At 42.6% G+C, this 14,137-nt stretch overlaps 1 protein-coding gene across 4 annotated transcripts in view; it reads left to right on the forward strand.

Moving 5' to 3' along the window:
- The window catches only part of RBFOX1 (RNA binding fox-1 homolog 1), a 2,234,275-nt gene that overhangs the window by 1,210,899 nt on the left and 1,009,239 nt on the right, over positions 1-14,137 (forward strand). The gene's annotated exons all lie outside the window — the stretch shown is intronic.

Here is a 14,137-nt window from a genome sequence, read left to right on the forward strand (position 1 = left end):
TATTTGCAACAGGGAAGAACTATGGTGATAGTGGGAAACTTCTCGTTCTAGAAAAGGCATGATACAAATAGCCACACCCCTGAGGTGTCAAATAATTCCCTCCTTAACTTTTGCTGGAAGCCCCACATTATGAAAAGGGGGCTAGAAGGATTAGTAGCTCAATGAGGGAATGAATCAGGATAAGGCAGGTTCTGCAGCAGCAACAAATAGCCCCCAATCTTCATGGCTTAAAGGAACAAATGTTGTTTCTTGTGCAATCTCTATGCCCATTGGGGGTTGGCTGGGAGTCCTGCTCTATTTCTCCCTCACTCAGGGTCATGTGCTCCCCTTTCATTCTTCTACAGTTACTGGGACAGGGAAAGAACAAGGTTAATTGCGTACTAGTTCTTAAAGCTTTTACCCCAACATGACACGTGTCACCCCTGTTCACGCTTCTTTAGCCAAAGCAAGACATCTGGCTGCACCTAAATTCAAGCAGCCAAGGAAACACAGTCCCACCTTTCACCCCGAAAGAGAAGCAGGACTTTTTAGCGAACAGCAATGTGATTGTCACAGAAGCAGTGCTTTTAAGATATGTCTTCATAGTACTTTCATTCTCATCTATGTAACTTTTGTGGCTGGATATACTGACATCCATCTCATTTGATTTTTTTCCCTCCATTTTCCTTCTCATGCATCCCTAGATTGAAATGTTGGATCTCAATCAAGAGACTTTCTCAATTAGTATGCAATTAATTTTTAGTTTCAAACCAGAGGCTGTTTATTTTTTGAGTATTAGTTGAAACATTTGTTTTGCCAAAATATCATTTTATTTCACTTCTTGTCATTATCTTTAGAAGGTATCACAGATAGGGATTCATTTTGACTCTCATTCTCCCATCACCCCCTTCACTTCAGGCTAAATCAGTATTCCACCCCATTTGTCATCTTTACTGTTCTCTGCACTCTCATCTATATGGGAAGGAGGATCTGTGTTTGACAAGCATGCTTACCCTTTGCTTACTGTTTTAATAAAATTTTCTATCACCATTTTTATCTACAGTAGCAGTCGAGGCACTATTTGATATCGAGATGCTAGATTTCGTGGACTTTGAAATATTTTCCCATATCTTTTTTGGCAAGTTTCCCATATCTTTTTTGGCAAGTCTTTGAACATAGACTACAAAAAACTTGACATGTAGGAGATGAATTTGTAGACTCTAAGTTAAGTAATGACTACCTGTCCCAGTTTAAATTGTGTTCTAGGATTGAAACATTATATTACACAGTCAAATCATTGAAATTAATGGTCAGACTCTTCCATAACTGAGTTAGCTTCCCTGGAGATGGATATTCTATTAAATCAGCAGGCTGTCCAGATTTCCCTGCCTCACCTTTGGTTTGGGGATAACGTTGCCCCAGTCTTAGTGATTTCAAAGTTGGACCAAAGCAGTCGTGCTATTTTTAAATGAGGAACAATGAGCAGAGGCATCTCGATTTACACATTTCTTTGATATATTACAATCTTACTTCATTCTCTTTATCTCATGAGGCAAATTATTATTGTCCCGAACATACGGCTGGGAAAAGCGAGGCTCAGATGTTAAGTGAGGTCGTGTGCTGGAGATTAGACACCTACTGAATAGCCCCAGTTTACTTGATCTTTTCTCTCAGGCCTCTTCTCAAATATCGCTCTTCAGAGGGGTCTTTCTTGACTACTCCATCCGAAAAAAAAATGGTCATCCCCTGTTTCAATGCTCTATACTCTTTTCTACATACTTATCACTATCTCCTTGTTTTTTCTTATTTATCTACTTACTCTTTTGCAGTTTCCATCCACTAGAATATCAGGAAGGGGACCTTGTTTCTTTTGTTGAGTGCCACATCCCAGCGCTACAGCAGTTCCTGACATCCAATAGTTGTTCAAAAACATTTAACAGGTGAATACATGCTACATTATACCTCTTTCTCTCTCTCAGGAATGGAGTTTAGATTAGGACACCTTCCTGAATTGCTCTGTGTAAAGGAATGAATTAAGCATTGAGGACTTTATAAACAAACCCCACTGTTTCAGGTCTTTGGAAGCTCCACTCTGCAGGTGATACAGCATGTAGAAGTTAGCTAATGCTGAGTAACAAATTATTCCCAAGATGAGTATCTTGAAACAACAAGCATTTACTATCATGTGTATTTTCTGAGGGTCAGGGATCTAGGAGGGACTTAGCTGGGTGGTTCTGGCTCAGGGTCCTCAGGAGGTTGTTGTTGTTGGGGGTGGGGGTGGGGGCAGGGGGGGCAGTTACATGAAGGCTGGAGGATCCACTTCCTCTCCCTCTCATGTGGATGCTGACAGGGCTCAGTTCCTTGCCACATGGGCCTCCCCACAGGACTGCCAGTGTGTCTTGGTGACTTGCAGTTGGCTTTCCCCAAAGTGAGTGATGAGAGAGAAAGAGGGAGCTGCTAAGATGAAAGCCAGGGTATTTTATAACCTCATTTCTGAGTGACGTACCATCACCTCTGCCATATTGTGGCACATGGACCAACAGCCCTGTAGAGTATGGGGGAGTCAGTGTACATGAAAGGATGGGTGCAGGAGGTGGGGATCATTGGGGGCATCTTGGAGGCAGGTACCACCTATCTTGTTCAGATACTCAGAATAGAGCCGTGGACTGAGCATGTATCTCAGTATCTCAGAAGTCGTTTCTCAACCTCTTTTCCCATCCCAGGAGGCATTTGCATGGAACGCTTGATTATGGGTGTGTTTATAACTCTTAGAGAGTAGAGTAATCAGGAAGACAGATTCTTGGACCAGTGGCCCAACTGTGAACACTGTCTCTGCCTCTTGATATCCATGTTAATTGGGGATTTTTTTTTTTCGATCCTCTGACTTCCGTGTCCTCTGCTATAAAATAGAGATACCTCTAGTACTTACCTAATGGAGTTATTGTGAAGGTACAGTCACTTAGCTCATGGGAGACACATGGAAGGGTGCTCACCAGGTAGAAAGCAGTTGTAAAGCATTGTCTTTTATTATTTGGATTATCTCCTGGTTAATCCACGATTGAATGGATTGAAGAATCCTAGACAGGACTTGAAGGTGAAGTTAATCTGAACTTCTTCTGGAAAGTGGCAGTTGGATTAAATAGCTACCACACAGAGAAGTCTGAATTTGTCACAGGGACTCTGCCAGCCCTATGTGTCCACCTTCTGTGTTTTCTACGGGGGCCCATCCTGGAGGCATAGCACATCTGCACAAAAACAGCTTGACCTCCATCCAGAACCCAGTATTTTCACTTCATTTCTCTAGAGGAAACCAAAGCAAACCTTCCACAAGTGATTGGCCAGTGGCTGAATTCCACAGCAGTTTTGATAAGTTCATTTTGAGCAGATTTTTCATGTCTTCCCTCCCTATTTATGTCTTTTCAAATCCAATCTACTTCAATCACTTTTAATCCTCTAATGTGTTTGCTATAAGTACTGTACAATTCACTTGTCCTCAAGAATAAAATTCATTTCGGTTTGGCCTGCCGGTAATTTGTTTGAGAAGAAGTTGTTAGGAAACTCTTGCATTCTCTTCTGATTTGGAGGACGACCTTCAGTATTGATAGCATTTTGTTGTCACGCGATTGAAGTATTCTTTCATGACTGACAGAGCTGTTTAAATAATGGCCCGCAGAACCATGGGCTTCAATGAAATCTGACGACACTAATTCCGTTATATATTAGGGAGCTTCAGGTGTTCTACAAGGACACGATTCCATTGACCATGGATTTATTTTTTCAGTTTGTACAAGTTATCGCCACTGTGTTTTGCACCCCCTTCACTGTAAAATACACTTTCCTTCTGGAAATGAGTGTTTTTATTGCTTTACCTCTGCCTGGATAAGCAGAGCCGTGTACTCTAGGCCTCTCCTGCAACACATCAAAGCAGATAAGATGGAGTATTTTCTATACACAACATGGACATGTATAGAATTACTGATTCAATTTGCACTCTAAAAAGGCTCAGAAAGTATAAAGAGTCCACTGTGGAATATATATAAACCTTTCTCTCTATCTATATCTGTATATTTATGTATACAGTTAAAATATCTATATAAATACACATATATACACATGTAAAATTACAAAATGTAATTTGTATATGTACATTTAATGGGAAAAATAAACATCAAGAGTATGTTTTAGTGTTGATTTATATGTCTCGAGCTTTTTTAAACAACACATAAAGACAAAGCACCTTTTTATTTAGACTTGGCTGAGAATTATCAGTCATATGTAGATGGCTATGCAGTATATGCCAACTTCCTACTCAGGAAAAGTCAGAGCAGATGGCAGAATTTATGTGTCACGTGGCATTTGTTTAAGTGTGGAAGTGCTAATATTTTTCCCTCGATCATTATAACGATTTTACTTTTAAAGACTCCATGAACTTTGAACTACCATCCTTGACTGTCGCCTTGGTTCAGGGTGGGATGGGAGAAGGAAGAGGTTTGGAACAGTGAGATGCCACCCTTCCTGGGCCTTTGATCCCAAGACTATCATAGCTCATTCATCAGGGGCACTGCACGCCCCGTTTTCAGAATAGCATTACTGTTCTCTAAGTATCGCCTCCCCCCCGGAATCATTAAGGAACAGGCTCTATTCAGATCTGTGTGCACTTTCGATTGGCCTTTCTACTACAAAAGAACGGAATTCACATTTATGAGTCTGTGGGGCCCCAGGGAGGACATGGTGGAGTCAACATCATCTCAGGCATGTAGTGCATAATTTGTTTTGATAACTACAAACAAAAGGGGTCTATTCCCTCAAGGCCTCTTCAGAAATTGTCAGAGGCTCTTACCCTTAATAATGTGAGCTGCTGCTGTGAGGCTGAAGAACCCAGGTAGGACTGGAGGGCAGGAGTGGGGAGGGGGGGAAACTCTGCAGGGGATGCTGGGGCAGCATTCCAGAGAGAATGGAGCATCTAACCCTGGGAGGCTTTCCTATCAGGGATCAATATCAAGGGACCATGATCTATGGCCGAGACCCAATGCTCTGAGTGGTTTTTATATTGTGTACGTTTCCAGCGCCTCTTCTTTCCTGCCTTGATTCTTTCTGCTTTGCTGAAATAAGAGGCAGGGAGTATGTGTGTTGGGTGGTGGAGGAGAGAGGGGAGGCTTGGATCAAGAGAATTGAGGATCTAATGCTTGCCATTTCTCTAGGAATCCTTACCAATAATCCAAGCATTATAGAGATCTTGGGGTTCTCCTGAGCCTCCTGGAGGAGTGCCTCATTAAATTAATTGAAGGGGGAAGGGATTTGCAAGAAATATTTATGACAAGATGAAAGAGGAATGCACCTACGGCATGCAGACATTCGGTAAATACTCCTTGAATGAATTTATTAAAAAGGGTGTGTGGGAAAAAAAAAAAAAAAAAAAAAGGTGCGTGAAAAGCATGAGTCATCATTGTGGGTGATCTGATTGAGGATGATTTTTCTTTTCACAATTCTTGACAATGTTTAATCACGTTTATTATGATTCATTGTGATTATTATCATTTTATATACAAGTAACACAAAGCTACTTCTCACCCCTGTGACCAATTTGGCGATAGCCTTGCAGGATTTTTATGGCTTTACATTTGCACGTACAAGTGTACAGTTTCACTTAAATATAAATGAAACGACCAAAATGCATTTTTCTTCATATGCACACTTAGCAAGCTTCCTCTTTATTTATTGTTCAATGAAAGTCTATGGCTCTGTTCCAAAACATTGCATCTCTTCACATAGTGGGGACTTAACATCATTTATTGAACCACTTTGTAGCAATAGTTGATTTCACAATGAATATTTTTAAGCAGCTAATCTGTATCAAACTCTATATGGAATACAAAATAAGCCCGTGGCGAATATCTTATTTTGCACATTTTCTTTAATGAGCACGTGCTACTTTTAAAATGTTAAAGGTTAAAAGAGTTAAATCTACTTATAGGATCAAAACTGTACCCATGAAAATAATAAGAATGTCTAGCTTTGATTGGGCTCTTATCTGACAGACACTAAGTATACATGCATATATATACATTTATAAATACATATGTGTTATATTATATTATATTATATTACATATACATATACAGATGTATCTATATCTGTACCTAAGTCTAGATATAAATACACACACACCCTCTCATATAATCCATTACAACATTATTTAGTATGAACCATAGCCAGACATTATTGCTAGCTCTTTCCCAGACAGGCAACTACATTTTCACATCTTCCAGCTTTTGCTTCCGTGGATGTTAATTCAATAAATATTTATTAAGTGCCTATTGTGTTCCCAACCTCTTCTGTGTGCTGGGGACTTAGCAGTGAATGAAATAAATACCTTTCCTCAGGGACCATGTACTCTAATCTAGGTGGGGTCGCTTTGCTAAGAGAGCAGGTCAACACCCCATCCTTCTATAGAAACAGGACAGTGTTTCAATTTCCCCTCCAGCCCAGTGGAGCTCTGATACTGGAGAGAGAGAGTCCCATTACCCTAGACTCTATAGTCACTGTCATGTGGATGGAGACAGTGCCCTTTGGGCAGATGACATTGAAGTGGCCGGTGACATGGTGCAGGAGGGAGTGTGGCTGTGGCTTTTACAAGCATCAGAGAGACCAGGCTCTCCGCTGAAACGGAAGTGATGGGGGAACGCTCTCTCCTGCCTCAGGATAGGGCTTTTCCGCTCTGAGCAGTTGCTTTAAAGATGTTACCTTCCCCTGGCTTGTCTCTGAAGTAACAGGACTGGAGGAAGTCTGCCATCCTTGCAGCTAATACTCAGGAAGCGTGCTGTGACTTGGGAAAGGCTTTACAAACGCATCTCATTCGATACGTATCCAGATCTGACAATCCTGCATCTTCCCATCCATCTTTTCTTTTGATTTTTTTGTGTAGTGTGAACTCCCAGCGGAAGCAGCATGTTTGGAGAGGTAGAGAAACTCTGGATAGCATGAGTGATGTCAGTGGTCGCTAGCACAGGCAGATTACCTGCTCTGGGACAGGCACAGGGACGACAGGCCTCCGGAAAGGGACAGTTGGCGGAGCTCGGCTGCAGGGAGGCTGGGAGCCTGGCGAGGCACTGGCTGCTATTTGCTGCAGATTCCCTTCCGAGCACCGTGGGGAGGCAGTGACACCCACTGGCGTCAGAGGGACGGTCCAGCAACTGTCCTTTTTTCCAGCTTGGATGGGATAGAGGTCCTGAAGGACAGTCTGTGAATGTCTGCGAGGCACATTTTACCTTCCTCCAGGGTATGCACTCACTTGGGTAGCTTGTTTCTAAAAGACACAGTCACAGATGTAGAAAACAAATTTATGGTCACCAGGCGGGGAGGGATAAACTAGGAGATTGGGACTGACATATACACACTACTGTATATAAAATAGGTAACTAATAAGGACCTACTGTGTAGCACAGGGAACTCTACTCAATACTCTGTAATGACCTACTTGGGAAAAGACTAAAAAAGAGTGGCTATATGTATATGTATAACTGATTCACTTTTCTGTACACCTGAAACTAACACAGCATTGTACATCAACTATACGCCAATAAAAATTTAAAAAAACAAAATAAAAAAGTAAAAGACACCTCCCATTGGTGTCGAGACAGACGGCATCGTTGTCAACCAGCCAATTCCTCTCTCACTCTGTCTGTGAATCTCCTTTCCCTCTTGAGAATTTTAACTCTTTGGCAGGCAGATTAAATGCTTGGGCTTGAGGAAGATTTGGTTTCCATTCTGGCCCTGCTGTGGCATTATCTGTGCGATCGTGGGCAAGTCACTTAACTCTCTAAGGCTCAGCTTCCTCATCTGTGGAATGGGGTCACCTTGAGCACCTCCAGCAGAAGGCTGAGGTGACTCTTATGAATCTTCACTGAAATGGTGCCCATTGCTCATGTCAGCTACGTGTACCTTTCACTCTGGCTCTGCCCAGGTGAACATGATGGGTGCTGTCTGCTTTTATGGCATATTCTCACCAGTGCCAGCTCACTGTCGAGAGTTTCAGACCAGAAGAGAGTACACTGTGATCTGTGATAAAGGAGGTGGATCTTGGTTTGGCATGGTTTTCCGTCCATATCTTCCCATAAGTACCGGCAGCAGGAATCCATAGGTAGTCACTTTGAGACAGATACAGCGGTGCCCAGCTCCCCCCGCACCAAAGTGATCAGGCCAGATTTGGACCCATTCCATCTGCCTTTAGAAAGATGCAGCCTAATTTTATTTCTCTGAGTCATTTTCTCTATACCATATCATAACTAATAAAAATAATTACATCCTATTGTCTAAAAGCAATTATGTGCTTGATTAAGCATATACATGTTGTTTGGTCCTTGTGTGTTTATATTTTCTTCAAATTTAAATGTGTTCTCAACTGTACCTTCTCATAAAGGTCCTAAAAACTGGAGGACATTGAAATGACATAGTTCTCACTCCTATTTTGATGCCTATGTATGTTTTTTAAAGGCACATCAAAGGGAGCTTTACTTAGAACCTTGTTAGAACTAAAACTAGGAGGAAATAACAGCTAATAGGGGGTTGTTCCTATTTCTGTTGACGGGGGAGGGAGATGATGACTGAACTCAACCTTTGTAGAAGGATATTTTCTCTACTAAATAAAAAAGGCAATAATTTTTTTTCTTTTACTATGTTTAGATAAAAGGATATTCCCACAATGTGTGTGTGTGGGGTGAGGGGGGGGGGGAGTAGGGGGTGGTAATTCAAGGCAAAGATTTCACAGCTGTTGGGAAATTGCTTTCCAAAAATATTAAAGGATACTGTGGCAAAGTGGTTGGTTATTTGCTAGTAACTTGTGCTCCTCTTCTACAGCACATTCAAATAAGTGATAAATAGCTGCCCATCTAGGGACACATTTCCAGCCCACCTTTTATGTAAGTGATGACATGTGACCGAATTCCACCCAGGAAAACGTGGGAAGAAGTGATAGGTCTCACTTCCAGGACTGGCCCATAAAAGCACCCTCTGGGATCCTCCATGCCTCTCCCTTCCCCTATCCTCTGGTTGACACCCACTTGACCTTGGAAACTATATGTTGAAAATGGTGGAATTCCTGGGTCCCTGAATGACTCTATGGACCAAGACCACTCCCACTCTTCCCTGCTCTGACTATATATACTAGGTGCTCTAGTATGGGGATGCGTCTGTTACAGGAGTCAGTGATGCCTAAAGTAACACTGATGAGTCACTGCAGATTTTCATCTGGTGTGATATTGAGTCCTTACTCAAAGCAAAGATTTAGATTTTTGGACCAATGGTGTTTCATATTTCACAATAACAGCTTATTAAATGCAAATACTCTTCCCAGTGCCAAGAGCTTTACATGTCTTATCTCCTTTCATCTTCCTTCCAACTATCTGGTCTGTGTCAGTCAGGGAGGGCTGTGTTATGCTGTGGTAACAAACAACCCTGAAATCTCAGTGGCCTAACTCAACAAGGGCTTATTTCTTTCTCATGGAAGTCCATTGAGGGTCTGAACCACTCTGTAGGAAAGCTCTCCTCCGTGTATTAGCCCAGTAGTCCCAGTGGCTTTATTCTAAAAGAACCCCCATATTGATAAATGCCCCAAGGGAAGTCTCATACCGGCAATTAAGTTCTTTGGCCAGGAAGTGACACACTTCACTTCCATCATATCCCATTGGCCAGAACTAGTCATGTGACCTCTTCTACCCTCCTGTAACCCTCCCGGAAGAAAAGGGAAACCAACTATTGGATCAGGAAGGATGGTTGTTATCAACATATTACAAACATGAAGACTGAAACTTAGCTTAAGTTACTTAGACAAGGTAACCCAGCTGGTAAAGGGCAGGTTTTGTTGGGAAGGATGTCACTCAGGAGTGGTCCTTTCATTTACAAGCCATTTGTTGACTTTCTTCTCTGTGTTATAACAAAAAGAAATGAGATGATGTCTTTGTCCTCAAGAATCTTACAGTTGAATGTTAGAGAAAACATGTGGAGTAAGCAGTTACCTGTATTCTGACCAGTGCAGGACATTACACAAGACAGTTAGTCTTTATGTAGTGATCCAAGGGTCTCCGAAAGCTTTTGCAAGTCCTTGCAAAACACTTTTTCTCGGGGACGTGAGAATTCTGGCCTGAAATGGACAATGGGGTGAGAGTCTGAGAGCAGGGTAGGAGGAAGTAAGCACAGTGATGTCCTTGGAATACACCAGTAGGGAGACAGTATTTCTTGATGCATTACCTTATGGATGGACGGTGTTCTCTTCTCTCTGTCCTTGGCTGGGTAGTTAATGGAGCACTGACGTGCTTCTAAGGGTGTTTCGGAGAAATAAAGAAAGATCTGTGGTAGAAATGAAGCTGTGTTTTGCATTTTAGTCAGTACAAACGTTCTATCCTGAACCTTACACAGTGCGTGGAACAGCAGAATGTCTGCTATGGAGTGTTTGTGAGAGAGAGAGACAGAGGGAAGCAGAGAGAGGGAAAGAGAAGGAGAGAGAGAGAAACAAAAATACAGAGAGTAAGAGAATTGCCCTATTTCAAGTTGTCTCCCAGCTTTTACTGGGATCAAAACCAAATAGACAACAAAAGTACATTCATTCAATATAATATAGAATTTAAAAATGTGTTCCTAATTATTAAATTTTTTTCACCCCAAAATGAGAATACTGCGATGATGTCTTTTCTTCTACTTTGGTTTTACCTCCATGTCTTTTAATACTTTATGCCAAGCTCTTTACCTTCAACCCTTTTTAATGCACATATTCTATGTATGCGTTCATGGACGCGTCCACCTGATAAGGAATTATGTGGTTTGACTGTTTCCATCACAACTTTGATTTGCCCCAGTCTGTTGATAATTATATCCAGGTAATTTTGAGTCATAATACAGGTATGCCAGTTATCTGAAGAGGAACACTACGTCCTAATTCTGAGGTCAATGAACAGTTGATCATTAAGCCACACTGATACGCAAAGCCACAATAATAAACACCAAGCAAGGTTAAAAGCTCCCTAAGACATAATCCCTTATGCTCCCATTCATAAACATACAAATACGAAAAAAAAGAGCGAGATACTGAGTTTTCTCAGTATTACCAAGTCAGAAATGTCACAGGAAGGATGAATAATAAGGACCGTGTCGAAGGACCACTCTTTGTGAAAGCACTTTTGTGGAGTATGTAAAGCAAACCCAAACATAGACCTGCAAGGGAGGTATCATAATTCTCATCACCATTCCAGTAGTGAGACCAGTTGAGTCTTAGAGAAGTTCCGGGAGTGCCCTGAACCCACACGTCTGACCCAGCACTAGAGCCGAGATTCAGACGCACATGTTGTTATCCCCAAAGCCCATGCTCTTCCATACATGCCCAGTCTCATCTGATACCTGAACGCAATTGAATTTTTGCAGGAAGAGAATTAGAGTGAGCAGAGCCACAGGCCCCTGGGCACCTTGGGCCTTTTGCCCTTCTCTTCCTCCAAAGTAGTCTTTGCAATAGCTGATCTCTGACGTCTTTTAAAGACTATGCTTTGTTTGCTTTTGATGAAGAATGTCGAAAATAATCTAACTTTAAAAGGATACCCCCAGTGTTTCTCCAGCCTCATTTTCTTTCCCCTCCCCTCCTCACGCCTGCCTTCCTTGGTGTGCCGATCCATTTAAAACCACAGAATGAGCACCAGGGGAGTAAAGCCAGAGCCCAGTGGGGTCTCTGTGTGCCTCTGTTGGCATTTCCAGACCTGCGGAAGCTTCCCCTCTTGTGGGCTGCAAAGTGTGGCTGTGCTTTAGGATTTATCTCCCTCCAGGGGTGCCGTCCCTTTGCTTTCCTAAGGACCATTATTAAGCATAAACCCAGCACCCCTAGCCTTCCTCTTGGGTAGGGTGGGTGGTTACCCCCTGAGAGTCCTTGTGGGCTGTTTATCTTGGTGCTTCAGTGCTTCTGCCCTCCGCAGCTGGATCAGAGCTCCCGCCCTCAGTCCTGTTGACAGCTGCTTTGGGAAGGAGGGCTCGCCCTTTCCCTCCCGAGCTCTGCCGTGGGCCGGGACGGCCCAGCAGAGGTGAAACAGACAGCAGGCAAGTGCTGATTAGGGACGGGTCCTTCCTCGCAGAAGGCGGATATTGATCTTTCCATTTGGGTCCCGTTGCCTGTCTATGAAAATACTACGTGGCCTTCTCATAAACAGGTGACCTGTTGATTCCCCAGCTGCTGATGGGGCCTCCCCCGTGTGTCCTGCTTAGCTCGTTATGGGGGATGCTCAGCTGTGTTTATGGAAGTCACCTGCAACTAGAGGGAGGTCTAGCTGGAGATGCTCGAACTTTCTAAAAATTGGATGTGTGTCCCAGATTCGTAACTTTGGCACTATGTTCCTCCAGGAAGTAATTGCTGATTATATATTTAACGCAATCAGACACTTCTCAATTAATGCCCCAGGCATTAATAAAAGCCAATCGTTCTAACAGAGGCACTTCTGCTCTCCATCCCTGACCTAGGGGACATTTGGCAACGTTTGGAGATATATTTTTGGTTGTCCGAATGGGGGTGGGAGGGAGTGTGGCTACTGGCATCTATTGGGTAGAAGCCAGGGATGCTGCTGTACATCCTTCAAGGCACGGGACAGGCCCCCACAACAAAGGATTACTTGGCCCCAAATGTCAATAGTGTCAAGATTGAGAAAACCTGATATAAGTTATATTAAAATGTACCCAAATTCAATATAAAACACAATTTGAAAGACTTTTTATAAACATGCTATGGAAGTGAATGAACTCTGAATAACTCATTTATGATTAGCTACTACTTTTCAGTCATCATCACATAAACTTGGAAATTCTTGTAAGAGAAGAAAAAAATAGCCTACAACTTGTCTTCCAATGTAATGAAATATTTATGACTCCTAAATTTAACAATTAATGATGCTGACATAATGTTACATTTTGGAGAAATATAATTAAGCAGTTATTAATTTCGACTTTGCTACTTGAAATGTTAGACTTTTTTTTTTTTTTTTCAATTTTCAAGTGTTACCAGATGTCCTCGGAACTCAAAGTCAGGTGGATAAAAAGTCCTTGAACCCATTGATCCTGGACCTCCCTAATCACGGGTTACAAAATCCATTGCAGTACTTAAGTGATGACATCTCAAGCCAAGCTTTGCCCCACTGGCAGAAATAGTCACCCCTCAAAATACCTCTAGTTGCTTCAGGATGTCTTTAAAGAGGCACCACACATGTACTAACAAACCGGTCTACCGACCATCATCAAAAGAAAACTTCTCTTTTGATGGTAGGGTGATGATTTCTGATGTTACCTCTTGGCATTTAGAGTACAACCGTCTTCATTCCTGGAAGAATCCGTCGGGTCTGCTGCTGCCCTCCACCTCTCATCTCACGTCACCGCCCCTCAGTGCCCAGTTCTAACTAGTCCACTGCATCCTGCTCCTCTGTCAGTAACACTTTTCTGTCCTGCTGCTTCCCATATTCAGTATCTGGCCATCTCTCACTCTTTATATCCCCACATCAAGGTCCCCTCTTCTCAGGGACCTCTCTTCTCTGACTTACCCAATCCTGCATTACATTAGGTCTTCCCTCAAATGTGCCTACAGCACCATGCAATTCTATACTTACATATGTGATTATTTTACCAATAACCAATCAAATCCAAGCTTTATGACGTTATGGAATGTGTGTTGCTTTCTACTTTATACGGCCTGGAACACACTGGGGAAACAAAACATATTGGATGAATGAAGACCTGTATGAACAGAATGAGGGGATTTGAGTGATCTTAAGAAGGGCATCTGGTGTAGGTGGCTTGAGGAACTCAGCCACAAACACAGAGATGGTCCAGACCTAGAACAGAGGTTCCAAGCATGCAGGGGGTATTGATAAAAACTATGACGTTTGAAGGACTGTCATTCTCTATGGTTCTAGCTCTGTCTCCCTCTCACCCTCACCCCACCTCTCTCCAGAATTGACTCCATTCTCAGGTAGGTTCTCCCTACTAGAGGGCAGATCACTACCAACAGAGACAGGCATTCTCCACTCAGAACATAAGATGGAAGATGGAGGTGTCCTTTCCTGGTCACGCCCCCAGAAGGCCCAGGAGGAGTTCTGATTGGCCCTGGAATGAATCAATCACTGCGGTCAGGGCCATGCGATGC

The sequence above is a fragment of the Phocoena sinus genome, chromosome 15 (assembly GCF_008692025.1).
Source record: "Phocoena sinus isolate mPhoSin1 chromosome 15, mPhoSin1.pri, whole genome shotgun sequence".
Classification (NCBI taxonomy): Eukaryota; Metazoa; Chordata; class Mammalia; order Artiodactyla; family Phocoenidae; genus Phocoena; species Phocoena sinus.